We start from the raw sequence: 17,668 nt of genomic DNA on the forward strand, positions 1-17,668 counted from the left end.
ACACTGATACAGAGTCCAAGATTACTCTAGGCTTCCCAATTTCTGGGCAGTGTTGGCAATTCAAAAAAAGTATTTGTTTCTGCCATGGCGAATACCAAACACATCTATGATATCCTCAATATCAATATTATTTGTCATGTCTCTTTCAAGGTATAATACCGCCATGTTAGTAAGACGTGGCTGCCCCATAGTGGATCTCAGATAGGTCTTGAGCCTTCTCAACCCTGAAAAAGACCTTTCAGCAGTGCAAGATGTCGCAGGAATAGTGGCAAAAATCTGTGCGGCCCTCGAGAAATGGTGAAGGGTTTTTCCAATGCCAGTAGACACAAGAAGTTCCGTACATTCTCCAGCACTTTTGATCATACCTTGCGGATTTAAGTTTTGGAACAGAATACACTCAGATTCCAACAATTCCTGATCTATGGAATAAAAGGCTGATATTTTTTTATAGTCATCCATAGTTCCTTTCCCTTGTACCATTTCTGCTAGCGACAGAAGAACTTTCGACGTGTTGTTGGCAAACCGTTCAGATAGCTCAGCAGAGATTCTATCAATCGCGTCGAAGTACACTTCATAGCACATCCTTTCCTCATCAGAAAACCCCCCGAGTTGCGTCCCTCTCACCATCCTCACCAACCAGTGCTTGGAACCTTTTAGATGGCCACTGCTGTCTCTGGTGTAGAGTCACCTCGATGTCAACATCCTGGCGTTTCAGATGTTCAACAGATTTACAAGCGTCTTCCCAGATTCCATGAAATGCCGTTTTAGTCCTTGCATTACGCAAGCATGAAATGGTTGCGGTTGCCAGTTGTTGTGAAATTCCTACATCAATTTCTGTCCCTTGAAGATGGGTGGAAAGGCTGTTAGTAAATTTGAAAATCCAATTCAAAATTTTAAGTCCCAAAAGGAATTGGAAATTGCAGACAGCCTTGAGTAGACCAGCAGCATCAACACAGGTTTTCGAATCTTTTTCATTTGAGCAAGCATCATCACTGGGCGCTATCACAGGTATTTCTGGCACTGAAGGACAAGACACTGCCACAGTAGGGATATCAAGTTCAGGAGAGCAGGAGTTTACATGTGCACTGTCGATTGGCACCAGTACTGACTGCTGAGACTGTTCAACTTCAATGGGCCGAGCAATGGGTTTGAAAGTTAGCTTGCTTTGTTTAAGATGATCTTCCACACTAAACTCAATTGAACAATCGCCCCCATGAGCAGCCGTTATGTGATCTTCTTTGGAAGACGAAGATATGGATCGACGACAGCTTTTGCATATCAGTCTTGTCCGAGAACTTCTCTTTCGGCTCTTTTCCATTGGATTACCTGCACACAATTCAAAATCGTTACTAGCTATCTAGTAGTTACACTACTTCATAGTGATTTTTGCCAGGGTTGTAATGACTCGAGTCGCTATTGTCTGGTGACTCGACTTGACTCGAGTCATTTCAAAATAAATAAAAATGTCTCGACTCGATAAAGTCCATTGAGTCGACTTGCATGACTCGAGGCTGGGTCTACCAGGACAGGCGCATTTCATTGTAATTTCCAAAAATAGTAAAGTTATCACACTACTATCATTTCGTCTGTCAATACTGATACTTGAAAATGCTACTAAAACCGTCAGAAGTGAGAAAATTGGTATATATATTGCGAATGCGAAGCATACTGTATCACCAAGCAGAGTTGTAAAAAGTGGGTTTCACATTGTAAACGACTGTCATGCGCGAAAGCATAAGTAGGCCGCACGCAAACCAAAACCGTGACGGCACACACGGGCACAGGCAATCTGCGAGGCACGTGTTCTCAGAACCCGCATATTGAGGTTGGCACGCCCGCGCTTCAGTCGTAAGATAGACAATTGGCTCCATTTCGCTCGATTTATTCTTCCTTTTTCTTGTTTAACCGCAGTATCATTTGAACCTGGTAAATCTACAAGTTTCTAACCACTAATTACTACTATTTGGCTGTTCTGTGCTATAAAAGAAAGCTCCTTGGATCTGCGTGTGTGATCAGGATTGCCAGAGTACTCAGAGCGGTCATTAGGCAGTCGACTTAGTGCGTACAACGGGAACTGTAGCTGTAGCGTCGACTCCAATCAAGCACTATACCAGCGTGTCTTGCAACAAGTCGTTGCAGCGACCGCTACACACATGACATTAACTCGGAACCGAACAGTCAACACATTGACTTGGACTAGGACTTGAGTCAAAACAATATGACTCGGACTCGAAACTCCATTTCGTGACTTGGACTCGGACTTGACCCGATGACGAATTGAAAGTGACTCGACTCGAGTCAAAATTTGCGACTTGGAACCTTGTGACTTAGTTACAACCCTGCTTTTTGCTAAGTTAGAGCGCAACTGTGATACGGTATACACGAACTACCGTACCGGTAGTTTGTTAATCAACTTAATTTCAAGTGAACTTTTTTCCTAGAAAATATCAACTTGAAAAAATTATAGGCAGTAACTTACCGGTTTTGTGCATGAATTTCGTTTTCATAAACTTCCAGACAGGAGACAGAGCGATACTGCTGATTCTGATTCTCACTCAGCCAACACCACAGACCACGATATTTTCTTAAAGTAGCAAAATCTATGTATGAAGCGAGTGGCGCATATAATACGACAAACCTGTCACGAATCAAATATATTTTAACAGTACCCGCTTTTCCATAACTTCCCGTACCATGGAAAACAGATTTCCATTCATTTTCCCATGCCTTTACTGAATCAACTTAGTGATCTATGATTCAACTGTCGCTATCACTATGACATCACTTAGGGTACTACCCACAATGCATCTGTATCTAGCGATGACGTCAATTTACATTGCCGGAGATCGCAGTAGCAAAGCCTTTAGCTATGGCAGTAGTTCGGGGCTTGGTGATATTAGATTGCTTTTTCGATGTACGAGAGATGATTTTAAAATGTGCCTTATATTTTATTCTGTGCCGGGATTACCTCGTGGTATCGTCTATCAGCCGTGTAGTCTTTCTACTTTCCATGCAGTGTGCAATCTGCACATCCTTATCTTTACATCGCCAAGGCCAAGGTGAGTGTCTGATTTCAAATACTATCCAAGTCGTTTCGATACCTTTCTATCTTTTCATTGTATCGCAATTTTTGTGGTGTATTGCACTGATAAAAGTTGCTGATAAACCGAACCTATGTTAACCTATGACCTCAATGTTTTGTTTCAACCCAGTGACCATGACAAGTATACTGCGTCTAGCTGCGGACCTGCAGTAGCGTCTAGCACTCTAGCTAGTAGCTAGGGATATACTAGGTAATCCTAGTAGCTTGTCGTGTCGTTCTTGGCGATGGCATATAAAAGTTGATAAGTTATTTATTTAGTCAATGATTTGAATTACTTTGGATTTTTCAAGTTATTGCTTTGCAAGAAAATGTAGGATAATTAACGTAATCTACTGACATACGTTCAGCATAATAACAAGCTGGGCAAATTCTGAGTGGTTTGATTCCGAATGAGTAAGGTATTAGGTTTCAATTTCAAGCACAGTATAAATCATTAGAATTTCATAACAGTTCAAATGAGTATTTTATGCTATAGAAAAAGAAGAGGCGGAAAATTGGGCAAATGATCTTTTATGTTGGATAGCAACTCTGAAACGTGGAAGAAGCCGAAAATATGGACTTTGCCGCATCGAGAAGATGGCGTATTTGATTCAGATAACGAAATCTGGGATCGAAACAAGATGAAAATATTTCTAAGAGCGGAAAGTCAACCATCCAACTTGGATGACATTACGACATAGCGTTCAGCGAAACGGTCATAATATGCTGAAACCAGGATCTACTATCTACATATATGGAAAATGTTTCTAAAGAGCGCCAGAGCGGAAAAGCCAGCCATGGGTGTTCCAGGCTAATCTGGAGGAAGATTGCCCAATGCCGATTGATGTCACAGTGGACACTGGACAGTAATGTATTCATAATATACAGAAACCAGGATATAGTTGAGGGGAAAACATTTCCCAGGAACAGAAATGCAAACCAGGCATGTCCCAGGCTAATCTGGAGGAAGATGCCAATCAATGACATAATGGACATTTGATCATAATAATATTATGCTAAAACTGGAATTCAAATTAAGACTTCGATTCTCTGTTCGTGCGCTTGTCATGGTGCCGTTAACTCCGTAAGAATCAAACGTCATTGATCTGATAACTCAATACTGCAATGAATGTAGTTTTGACAGAAATATGCCCGTTACGTTAAATATATGCCCGTTACGTTAAATATATGCTCCTTGTATATTGTTAAACAAGTTTCTGTCACTGATTTTGTAATATAGTAAGGAAACTAAAAAAGTCGATTCGTGACAATCTAAGATATTTGGATAGGGGATGCGCCCGCATCCGTCGCATACTACTCCCATCACCTATGGTTTAGAACAGGGGTTCTCAGCCCTTTCTTGGCCGTGGCCCATTTTCCGGTTTGAAAATGTGCTGTGGCCCACCTCTTATCTTAGAGACCCGATCCTGCCCGGCGAGGGTTATAAATGCCGACAAATCTCATACATATTTTGCCTTTGGGGATATATTCCTCTAAATCTAAATGAGACATTTAGAGAAAATCGGTAAACTTTTAGAGCAATCGAAAATCGCCCATGCATTCCTTACGGCTATAAGGGCGACAATTTAGTTAGTGCTTAGAGCGCGTGTTATATTTGTCGACCAATGATTACATCGCGGGTAATTATATTAGTCGGGCGCCGTTTCGCTGCGATCCTATCGTGCAACACCTCACATTACAATTCAATACCTTAGTTAACGTATAATATCATAAGAGCTTCGCGAGACGTGGAGCGAGCGAAGCGTAGCGACACGTCGCCCTTCACCAATAAGGATCCCTATCGTACGACATACAGCAATGTATATAACAGTCATATAGTTATCGGGTTCGCTTTCTCGGTAAGAATGAAATGCAATGGTATATTATATAATTATAGGGGTTAGTTCAAGTTAGTAGCACGTATTGAATGAAATATAGCGGCAAACTTTGTGTTGCATACATTAGCTATTGTATATGTTACTCCGGTCCTAGTATCGTAGCGTTCATATAGATACTACGGTAAGGCATCGCCATCTCATATTACGCTTAGTACTTGTTAAATGTGGTAGTCGTTGCGCTAAGCGTGCGATTAGATTAAACTATTACATACGTATGTAAGTAGTGGATGACATGGTTGCAACTTGATTTAATGACTACTCTAGTGCAATACACCCACCAATATCATCTGTACTCTAGATACACTTAGTCCGTTTACGCTACTTTTGGATGGCTATTGGCATATTTGTCATATGGCTCGACTCGGGTCTCTTGAATGGACTTTACTATGCGCTTCTACAATACATAAAGACTCAATACTATAATATCCATATATAAGAGTCTATCTCCAGTCCTTACAGGGACTCTACACTCGAGTCAAGTCTAGCCATTTTCAAGGATGTTCTATCGCACGACATAAATGAATATATTTGATCGTGTGGTATTCATGCATATGACGGTTACATGGGTATCGGGTTCGTTTCTCTGGTAACAATTAAAGTCAATGGCATGTGGCGACACGTCTCCTCCCATCAAAAAGGATGGTCACCGGTCAATACCGAGCAAACCATTACCGAGAATGCAATTATAGAGAATGGACATTACCGAGAATGGACACCATGGTGAATAGACAATACATATTATGGACACCACCGAGAATGGACAATACCGATAATGGACACCGCCGAGAATGGACAATACATAGAATGGACATTACCGAGCATTGACACCAGCGAGAAATGACATTACAAAGAACAGAGATTACCGAAAATGGACATCACAGAGTATAGACATTACCGAGAATGGCCAATGCAGGGATATGCATTGCATCAAATTGTCAATTGACGTATAATAACAGCTTAAAATAATGAGACGTGGCGGGAGCGGAGCGTAGTGACACGTCGCCCTTCATCGATAAGGATGGGCACCTGTCAATACCAAACAAACCATTACCGATAATGCAAATATTGAGAATGGACATTGCCGAGAATGGGAACCACCATGAATATACAATACCGATTATGGACACGACCGAGCATGGTAAATATATTTGTCGGGCGCTGTTTCGCTGCGATCCTATCGTTCAACACCTCACATTGCAATTCAATACCTTGATTAACAGATAATATCATAAGAGCTTCGTGAGACGTGGAGCGAGCGAAGCGTAGCGACACGTCGCCCTTCACCAATAAGGATCCAATACTGAGAATGGACAATACCGAGAATGGACACCACCGAGAATGAACAAAACATAGAGTGGACATTACCGAGAATTGACACCATCGAGAAATGACATTACAAAGAACAGAGATTACCGAAAATGGACATCACAGAGTATAGACATTACCGAGAATGGCCAATGCAGGGATATGCATTGCATCAGATTGTCAATTGACGTATAATAACAGCTTAAAATAATGAGACGTGGCGGGAGCGGAGCGTAGTGACACGTCGCCCTTCATCGATAAGGATGGGCACGTGTCAATACCAAGCAAACCATTACCGATAATGCAAATATTGAGAATGGACATTGCCGAGAATGGGCACCACCATGAATATACAATACCGATTATGGACACGACCGAGCATGGTAATTATATTTGTCGGGCGCTGTTTCGCTGCGATCCTATCGTTCAACGCCTCACATTGCAATTCAATACCTTGATTAACAGATAATATCATAAGAGCTTCGTGAGACGTGGAGCGAGCGAAGCGTAGCGACACGTCGCCCTTCACCAATAAGGATCCAATACTGAGGATGGACACCACCGAGAATGAACTAAACATAGAGTGGACATTACCGAGAATTGACACCATCGAGAAAGTACATTACCAAGAACGGAGATTACCGAAAATAGACATCGCCAAATATGGACACGACCGAGAATGTCCAGTGAGGACAATATTAGTTACTGAGACGGACGTGATCGATAGATTCCTATTTCATACCGCCAATTGTTTCGTATACTAGTTGACATTCGGACCTAATAATACGTATCAGAACACTGCACCTCTCACAGCACTTATCTCACAAAAAATATAATGTAAGTAGTAGCGATGTTGGATAATATGCTCGTTAAGTATGAAAAATAGACTTAGTCACAACCGAGGTTGTAATGAATCGACTAGAGACGCGATTTATTGATGACTCAAATTGACTAAAGTCATTTTCTGCAAAGACGGAACTGACTCGAATCGAGTCAATATCTTTGTTGACCCGAATTGGACTCGAGTCATTTCGCATGACTAGACACTCAGACGGCAAGACCGATGTTAGGTTTCATTATTAATATCGTGATGGTGGCGCTTATCACGGCACAGGTTTGGTGCGCCACTTCTATACTTGTTATTACAATGAATTTGCATTATCCGAATATATTCAGTATCGCCCAGGACTTTTGGTCTACCAACATGCACATTAAATATACGGAGCTAGCCGCCAATATACAAACACGACATCAACATATTTGGTTATATGAATATTGGATATACATGTTTTAGCTATACTATATAAACCGTCCCGAAGATATCACGAACTGTACAACATCATCCTACTTCGTTGGATCTGTTACAACGTCTTTCAATTCCCAATTTATTCGGCTCACTCGAGCAGCATGATGTAGCTCCCTCCTTAGATGTTGATATATCTCACAATGTAACATAAAATGCTCTACATATTCTTCTGCTTTGCATTGCTGACATGGTGGAGTCTCATAACAACGGATCTTATGCAGATGTTGATTCAGTCTGCAATGGCCGCTTCTTAATCCCAGTAGAATTACGTCTATTTGCCGTGTTCCAATTTGAGCTATTTCGTCGGTATAATTGATGGTCACAGATTCATATACGCTCTCCGGTCTCAGTGCTTTGGTATGTCTGTTCCCATTCACATCTGCAAGACGTTTCTAAGACGAAACAGTGCACCACGAAGATGTAATAATTGATTGTTCCATTCCTCCCTTCGCGAATCAGCGTCTTTGGCTAATTGATCGGCGATTTCGTTGCCACGAATATTAGCATGCCCAGATATCCAGATGAACGTGATTGAATTATTGTTATTTTAAAGTTTTGCAATGTATTCTAATATATAATTCACAACGTAGTCCTTGACCGATCCATGATTGGCGATGACGGTTAGGGCACTCAAACTGTCACCTAATTTAGCAATTTTACTTTGCGTGTTCTTTTCAAGCCATGATAATGCATCTTTGATGGCATATGCACTGTACATAAATATTGAACAACATTTAGGAATCGTCGCAGACAATTTTACATTTAGCCGAGGGATGTATACGGCATATCCACATCATGACAATATATTCGAACCATCCGTATATATATATAAGTGTATGATCACTGTAGTTCGATAAAATGTGGTCCCGGAATACCACCTTAACAATTTCTGCAGGCTAATTTCTGCCAAATGATTTTGTCCATGATGAGTCTACGTCAGGTTCCTGAGCAATCCATGTATGGGGTTTTTATTATGACTTGCCCAGTTGCGTGCAAATCAAGAAGGTCAGCAACATTGGTTAACGATCGAAAGGTTGAAAACCTCTCCTTTAATAAGCTGTATATATCTTTCCACGATTCTTGCGATATCGAATTCGTTGGGTGCTGAGACCATATCTATATTTTAACCACAGATACAAGTGTCCAAAGTTCATATCGTGTATGATATGAAAAGTACGATTGACGTAATGATGTCTGCTAGTTATCCATAAATATGCCCTCGCGTAAGAACAGAGTTGTAACCAAGTCACAAGGTTTGAGTCACAAGTCCATATCACTTTTAAAGTTTTTACTCGAGTAAACTGGAGTAAATTTCTATTCTCCACCAAGTCAAGTCCATGTCCGTGAATAGAGGGTGAGTCCTAGACATTTAGTGCTGTGATTCGGGTTCGAGTCGAGTCGAGTGTGTTCATTGTTCCGTTTTGATATCAATCCAGTTCATCATCATCATTGGTTTATTAGCATTTTTTATCAGTTCAATACACCACTAATATGCGATACAATGAAAAGATAGGAAGGTGTCGAAGCGACTTGGAGTAATATATGGAATCATACATTGACATTGGCTTATGTGATGTAAAGAGGAGGCATGCACACTGAACGAAAAGTAAGGACGATAGTATAGAAAAAAGCTAGAAGGAATGGAGCGGCATGTCACGGAAAGCGAGATCGATAGGTCGGTAGTGGTCCGGTAATCTTAAGGATGGACTAGTATTTAGTTAGTAGCAATTGCTTGTATTTCGACTTGAATGTGGACATGCTTGTGGACTGTCGGACGGTCGGCGGGATGCTGTTCAACACCTCCTTGTCCGAGTAGAAGTAGAGTCAATACACAAATTGACTGGAGTCGAGTCGAGTCATTTTACGCATTCGATAAAATGACTAGAGTCAAGTCTAGTCTCCAACAAATTCGTGAGTCGAGTTGGACTCAAGACGAGTCATGACGACTCGAGATATGAAAATCTTGCGTAAGAATCAATGAGAAATATTCTTATTAGCCGACCTGTGGTATTGATACCATACATATCAACAACCAACCTCACGTCAGTGTTGGGATGACTCGAGTCAACTTTTCCGTATGATTTTACTTGACTCTAGTCACTTTGCAACAATGACTTGACTTGACTCGACGATTAAGAAATGTGGATTGTCTCGTGACTCCAAGCAAAATTTGCGAGTCAATTTCAAGTCATCAAGGTAAAAGTGTCGAACAAATCACCGTATCTTATGTGTGTTTGAATTGATCGCGATACGCCGGTGTCGCTTGTGAGAGCACCGGTCTTTCACTGTTCGCACGTTTCGCTGTTCCTCCCTTGTTACATTACAAAGTAATTTACTTCAAACGAAATGATCACAGCTTACGTTGTCGTAATGGTATTAGATTAATCTAATAGCAACGGGCCTTTGTTTCTTGGATGTCTCAGTGAGTATATTACGAATAGCTCACCTTAACCAGCCTTCTTATATAATTTAAATCGAACGAATAACGGTTGTGCGTTTATATTATCATGGATGTGTGATTGGGTAGTGCATTGTACCGTATCAATATACATAATCTTCTCACGGCTTCGTATTCCATCCTATGTATTTCGGATGATAATAGCAGACTGTATCATGTAGCTATACAGCTACTCATGTATTTCAATGGCAGTTCTAGGTGTGCATGAGCAATACAACGATGGACTTGACTTGACTAGAGTCGTCTCCAAAAAACAAGTGACTTGACTTGACTCGAGTCACCTTCGAAAATCGATTGACTTGTTTTGACTCAAGTCAACATGTGCAATGACTCGAGATGACTCATGATCGAACGTTGTGACTTAATCCCAACACCGCCTCACGTAAGAGACCATGAACAACATTGTTTTGGGGGTGGTCCACATTGAATGCGTTTATTAGCTCACATTTTATACGATCATGGTCGCCATTTATATTAAAAACTGGTCGCCTTTTATATCGAATACTATAGGCGACATTCACACCTAATATTGCGTATCGCAACAATATACCTCTCACAGCTTTCATGTGACAAAATTAAAATGTGATTAGCATCGATTTTGGGTAATATGCCCGTTAAGAATAAACTATAGCCTTACTCGCAACCAGGGTATCGATGTAGGTGGTTGACATTATAAGCGATTTCAGCATGTATAGATGTTCGCGGTGGCCATTTATATATGATTATGGTCGTCATTTATATATGATACCGGTCGCCATTTATATCGAATAATGGTCGACATTTTTATGCGTTTGCGGTCGCCAGTTATATATGCTACTGGTCGCCATTTATATCGAATAATGGTTGACATTTTTATACGTTTGCGGTCGCCAGTTACATATGCTACTGGTCGCCATTTATATCGAATAATAGTAAACATTATGATAATGTCCTCTTCAATTTTAGACGAGTCTGCGCACACTCACCAACGCACTATGCAGATCCTCGGAGGACAGTGCGTAAAGACTAAAAAACTAAATCACTACGGATTACTTGTGCGCAACTTATATTTTATGTCCACAGAGACCGTGTCAGCACTGCGCATTTCTGCACGTGCGCAACTTAGAGGTAGCAATGATTATGAACTAATATTAGGAGTCGGAACAATGTACCTCTCACAGCAATCAGTTGACAAAATTATAATTTAATTATTATCAAGGCTTGAGTTTAATCCCGTTAAGTACAAACCATATCCGCATGCACCACTAGTATTGTGATGACTCGACGCGGGTCGCGATTTTATCATGACTCTACTTGAATCAAATTCAATTATTAGTATACGTAAAGGCTAGGCACGGTTCGAGACAATATATGTAAGGACTCAACTTGTCCATGAGTCATATCGCATGACTATAGTACCAAGTCATAGGCTATGACTCGATACACCGGCGGCCAACACCAATATTTCATCATCGTTTCTTATAATATTAAAATAACCACACTGCCGAGATTTCGGCTAGTGGCAGTTGTCGTGGACAAGGATACATAACTGTTGGAAGGAGCAATATTAATATATTTCCAATGCGATCCATTCGGTAACACCAAGCACAGTTATGCAAATTGGATTTAACAAGACTTTAACCGAACATTGAGCATTCAACATAATGAACTGGAGTCGGACTCGAGACGTAATACCATGACACGGAGTCGATCCACTGCTCGCTGACTTGGACTCGGCCTTGACTCGGTGTTGAATTGAGCATGACGCGACTGGACTAGAGTATAAATATTAAAGTGAGACTGACTTGTCACTCCGCAGGTAACATTTCAGCAGTTTTAGGATCAAGTCACTACCTTCGAGTAACGAGTCATCTCGCGTCATTGCACATTTGGACTCAACTCAAGTCACTCGATTTTTGAAGGTGACTCGCGTCGATTCAAGTAGAGTAAAGTCAAGTCAAGTCACGAGTCAAGTCACAATTTCAGTCATGTAGCAGTTTCGAAGGTTTAAGCATGAATATATAGTTATATTTTGCCGAAACTATTAAAGTGAGACTGACTTGTCACTCCGTAAGTAACATTATAGGGTATCGATGGATGTGGTTGACATCGCAAGCGATCTCAGCATACTGAGATGTGCGCGGTCGCCATTATGATTATGGTCGCCATTTATATCGATTAATAGTTGACATTTGTATATGCTCCAGTGTTGGGATCAAGTCACTACCTTTAAGACACGAGTCCTCTCGAGTCATTGCAGATTTTGACTCGAGTCAAGTCAAGACAATAGATTTTCAAAGTTGACTCGAGTCAAGTCAAGACAATAGATTTTCAAAGTTTACTCGAGTCAAGTCAAGTCAGTCGTTTGTTGGATGTGACTCGATTCAAGCCGAGTCAAATCAAGTCGAGTCAAGTCAAGTCAAGTCAAGTCACGAGTCACATCACAATTCCAGTCAGATTTAATTTTCGAAATATGAGTGACGATTCTAAGTCATATCATTTTGCTAGCTGTGTGAAAGACAGATTAATTGATCATTTATCTTGTATTAAAAACGAATATCTAGTTGAATATACAAGAAAAAAGACGTTGTATCCCTCACGCACACGTAGAACTGCTCATGAAAAATGTTAGAAACTGTACAGCTACATGCTACAGTCAGTTATTATCAGCCAAAATATAGGACCTAATACGAAGCTTCGAGAAGTTGAAATAAATTTATATGGTACAATATCCTAATACACTACCCATCTACACACCCGTGAGAATATAAACGCACAAACTATATTTGTTCGATTTAAATCATACAAGAGGGTTGGTAAATGTGAGCACTGCGCAACGTAAGCATTGAGCCGTCTAAGAAGCAGAGACACATTGCTATTTAGATTAATCTTCTACTACAACTTCGACAACGTAAGCTGTGATCGTTTAGTTTGCGGTCAATTTATTTGTGATCAACAATGGAGGATAGTGTAACGTCGAATCAGTGAATGAGTGGTTGCTTTCACAAGTGAAACTGGCGTATCTCGAACAATCTGAACATACACAATATATAGTGATTCACTCGATACCGTTTACTTGATGACTTGAACCTGACTCGTAAATTTTGCTCTGAGTAACGAGTCAATGCACATTTTTGACGCTCCCAGTCAAGTCAATCCATTTTCCGAAGTGACTCGAGTCAAGTGAAGTCATACGAAAAAGTTGATTCAAGTCATCCCAACACTGATATGTTCGCGGTCGGCATTTGACTCAAATTATTTTTTAGCATACGGTAAGGACTATAGGCACGGCTCGAGTCAATATATATAATGACTCAACTGGACACTGGGTCAAATCGCATGACTTGGACCAAGTCATATGACTCGAGACACAGGCGGCCAACACCAAAATTCATCGTCATTTCGTATAATAGTAAAGTAACCAAACTACCAGGATTTCTGTTAGTGGCAGTGGTAATTGACAGGGTGAAAGGACTATCAAAACTGAATAATACCAGTTTATTTTCAATGCGAACCATTCGATATCACCGAGCATAGTTATACAGAGTGGCTTTAAGGGGGTAAGGTACTGCTAGACACACAAAATTTTCAAATTGCGATATTTCATGAACAGTCAGTCCTAGATTCTCAAAAATTGGTATGTGAACTATTTATACTTAACTTTATACACTGTAAAAATTTTAGCATTTTACAAAAATTCCTTGGGCCCGAATTGGGGGGGAGATTGGTGAATCGGACGGTTAGCACGGGGAAACGCCTGTCTCTTCGATGGATGCCGAGATATCCTAAAAAATGCTTCATAAAGTATCCTAAGGCCCCTAAGCACCTGCTGAAACGCTTGAAACTTCCGATTTTTCGAAAAATTTTACGAAATATGTGTTCGGTACTGGTACGGTGCCGAATTTTCGATATTTTTTCATAAAATTCAGATCATAAGTAGCAAAGTAAGTAAACTAAAACTCTTATAGAAGAAACAATAGTTTCAGCAGGTAGAACAGCCCTACTGCTTGTACTGAGCCAAGTTTGATCAGAATTGAAGGTGTTCTGATATCAAAATTCGCTTTCCCTGTGACACCATATTAACAAAAACTAGAAATAGGAGAAAATCAGCTTTGAAAATTGAAAAATATTTTATTGAAAAAGTAGAGCAGGTATTTGAAATCTGTTGCTTTTAAATGGTACAGGCATGCTTTAATCAGTACATAGCCAAATTTGAAGACAATTGAGTGTGCCTAAATGCAAAATCAGTCATAAAAAGTATGAGTGATTTGATGATTTTTTACTCAAAACTGCTATCCCAGATTCGAAAAATTTACAAACCTTGAATTGGACATCAGTTAGATGTTGTAAAGATGAAACAACATATCAAGAATACTGCGATATTGTCAAAATACCGATTGCAGGTAGTGTGAGTGGGGATACTTCACCCATATTTCACGCGTGATCTTTCAAACATAGAATTTTTAGCATCAATTTCATCATGACACTCCAATACTAATTAGAGTTGCATAAACCTTAGCATTCTGCATTTGCAAGGTCATGCAATTTGAAAAAAGCTCAATACTTGCAAGGTCCTTGAAGTCGGGTTTGACCATTTGATACATTTTGGATGTCAGCGGATACTTGCGGATTGGATCGGTAGCATCTTCAAGTTTTACCTTCAAATAAAAGCACCTCCTTTCATCACAATTGCCGTGCATCGGTTCTTCTGGAGTTGAGCTGTTGGGCATCAGTATTGCCCACACTTCCTCGATGCTTCCTGTGCATCTGGTGCACCATTTACGATGGCATTATCATAATACTGGCTCCATTTTGGTGTTTATCTGGTGATGACAATGCTTTTTGTCTTCCTGTTCAACATCATCTCTTTTGATGAGGTGAGCCGACGAAAAATTTCTTTCTTGCAGCACGACACTCCGATGCTAATCTCTGTGGCAAAGCCTTGCTGGATATTTTGCCAATAGCCCCTGCCTGTGGAACCACAGTCAGGGCAAGTCACAATACATTGAATAACTGCATCATGCATGACTTGCTAGGAAAAAGGTTTCCTCTGAATTCCATCCACCACCATCAGACTTCAACGCAGATAAAAGTTCCAAACTTTTCTTGAATGACTTTATCATAATATTTTCTCCTTCTCTGGTCAAATGCCTGTGTTGTTGTTTTCTTTGTCCCGCCCATTGTAAAATCACAAGTAACTATCAGTTTTCCCACAAAATAATTCAAAAATCGGCCACCGACAACAGGATAGCTAATCAGTAATCACAGTGTATTGTGAGTGCTTTACAACTGCTTTGGCTGCCAAAGAATGTTATGATATTCATGCTTGAGTGATTACAGATATGGCTCTTTTTGTTAACTGTTTAAATTATAAGGATGTGGTCTTTAGTGACAATTTTGAGCTGGTTAAAAATATGGGGGGGGGTGTGGGTATGGAATTTTTACGAAAATGAGAGATTTTAAATGGAATTTTAACCTACTTATAGCTTGAAATCATGCAAGATGATTACATTTTTGGAAAGAGCCAGTCTCATACTTTGTAATTCTGCAATAAAAAAATTATGAAAAATTTTGATGATCTGGGAGTACCTTACCCCCTTAACGATACTTTAACTAGACATTGAGCAGTCAACATAATGAACTGGACTCGAAATGAAGACGTAATACCATGACACGGAGTCAATCCACCGCTCGCTGACTTGGACTCGGCCTTGTTGAATTTAGCATGTATCGACTGGACTAGAGTCAAAACTATTAAAATGAGATTGACTGGTCACTCCGTAGGTAACATTATAGGGTATAGATGGGTGTGGTTGACATTGCAAGCGATCTCATCATATGTAGATGTTCGCCGTCGCCATTTATGTATGAATATGGTCGCCATTTATATCGAATAATAGTCGACATTTGTATATGTTCGTGGTCGCCATTTATATATGGTACTGGTCGCCATTTAGTCTAAATCGAATAATAGTCGACATTTGTATATGTTCGTGGTCGCCATTTATATATGGTACTGGTCGCCATTTAGTCTAAATCGAATAATAGTCGACATTTGTATATGTTCGTGGTCGCCATTTATATGGGGTACTGGTCGCCATTTATTTCGAATAATAGTCGACATTATGACCAATGTCCACTCCGATTTTGGACGAGTCTCCGCACACTCCCCAACGCACTGCGCAGACCCTTGGAAAACAGTGCATAGCGACTATAAAAAATAATAACTTCGAATTATTTGTTCGCACCCTATATTTTCTGAGCGCAGACACCGTGTCAACACTGCGCATTTGTGCACGTGCGCAGGTTAGAGGGAACAATGATTATGACATAATATTAGGAGTTGAGCTATGTACCTCTCACATCAATCAGCTGACAAAATTAAAATGTCATTATTATCAAGGTTTGATAATATGCCCGTTAAGTACAAACTATCTCCGCACTAACAACCATTATTGTGATGACTCGAAGCCGGTCGCGAGTCAATCCACCTTTCTGATGCGCCGAGTCAGGTCAATTCATACGAAAACGATGAGTCGAGTCATTCCAGCACCGCATTATAGAGAGCTAGTGAGCATATTTATTCGTATACATTACATCAACATTACACTACAAACATGTTACTGAAATGCGACATGCAAGGTGGACGGGATACTCGATATGACAATGTATTCAGAGCCGAGTACGTAAATGTAGATGTCGCCTGATTACGTACGTATTTAAAGAATCTGATATTACGACAAAGTTACGATTAATGTGTCAATTATAATGATTACTGATATCGTATATGATCCGTGTATGATATACAGCATTACATCAAAGTTTCACGACTTAAATGGCAACCAACTAGTAATGTAATGGAAAGCGCGACATGGTACGACGATATCCACAACGTATACCATTAATGTAAACGCACGTATCTGATGCCATCCACTATGTAACATAACTATATGTTAATTCGTCAATCACACTGCATCCATCTGCGGTAACAGCGACGGTAAAGACACGTACACTCACCTCAATCGTTGTTAATGTTTTTAACGTGAAAGCGCGCCGCTGATAGGGTGGTGGGGGGAAAAAATCACAATCACAGATTGCGCTTCCTCACTTGTGAATGGCGGCGTATCGCTTCGCTATCGCTCGCTCTACGCCTCACTAAGCACGGGTACAGTATTTCGATCGTCACTCGTTGCGCCACATTGACAGGGTCAGCAGGACAGAAATGCTGTTCAACAAAATGTCGTTCGTGTTTGTGCCCTCACATATGTCAAAACACTCGCAGAATAATGTGATTGTCACGCCCAAATGCCTATGGCGAATTTGTTATTGTTGGTGCGTCAATAACTAGCGCAGTATTCAAAGTAACCTGGGCATTACAATCACGTGATTTCCCTCTAATGATATAATATCTTCTATATGCTCACTTTACGCCCCAAGAAGTACAGGTGCATCATACAGAACGGATCATCAGAAGCTAAATACCTCTGCTGCACCTTTTACTCATTGAGGCCCACGACAGGATATATTTTGTCGCCCAAAAGCCCTGGACCGGGTACTAGAGTCATAATCTTGCTTAATGTGTGGCAATCGACGGCGCCGATATGCCTATTTATCTAAAATATGCGCATTTTCTCTTAATT

The 17,668-nt window shown here is 40.4% G+C and overlaps 3 long non-coding RNA genes across 3 annotated transcripts in view; all 3 read left to right on the forward strand.

Annotated features, from left to right (window-relative positions):
* Positions 1–14,124, forward strand: part of LOC145457646 (uncharacterized) — a 379,671-nt gene extending 365,547 nt beyond the window's left edge. The window contains exon 2 of the long non-coding RNA XR_013920947.1: positions 13,594–14,124. This is a non-coding gene — a long non-coding RNA (uncharacterized LOC145457646). The remainder of the gene's footprint in view (positions 1–13,593) is intronic.
* Positions 991–3,913, forward strand: LOC145457876 (uncharacterized). The gene is made up of 2 exons (XR_013920994.1): positions 991–3,059; positions 3,579–3,913. It is a non-coding gene; the product is annotated as an uncharacterized LOC145457876 (long non-coding RNA).
* On the forward strand, positions 4,416–7,756 carry LOC145457644 (uncharacterized). Its single transcript, XR_013920945.1, has 2 exons — positions 4,416–6,118; positions 6,201–7,756. It is a non-coding gene; the product is annotated as an uncharacterized LOC145457644 (long non-coding RNA).
* Positions 14,125–17,668: the final 3,544 nt, after the last annotated feature.

Source organism: Botryllus schlosseri, chromosome 15 (genome assembly GCF_051294905.1).
Source record: "Botryllus schlosseri isolate E-star chromosome 15, Bs_hap1, whole genome shotgun sequence".
NCBI lineage: Eukaryota > Metazoa > Chordata > Ascidiacea > Stolidobranchia > Styelidae > Botryllus > Botryllus schlosseri.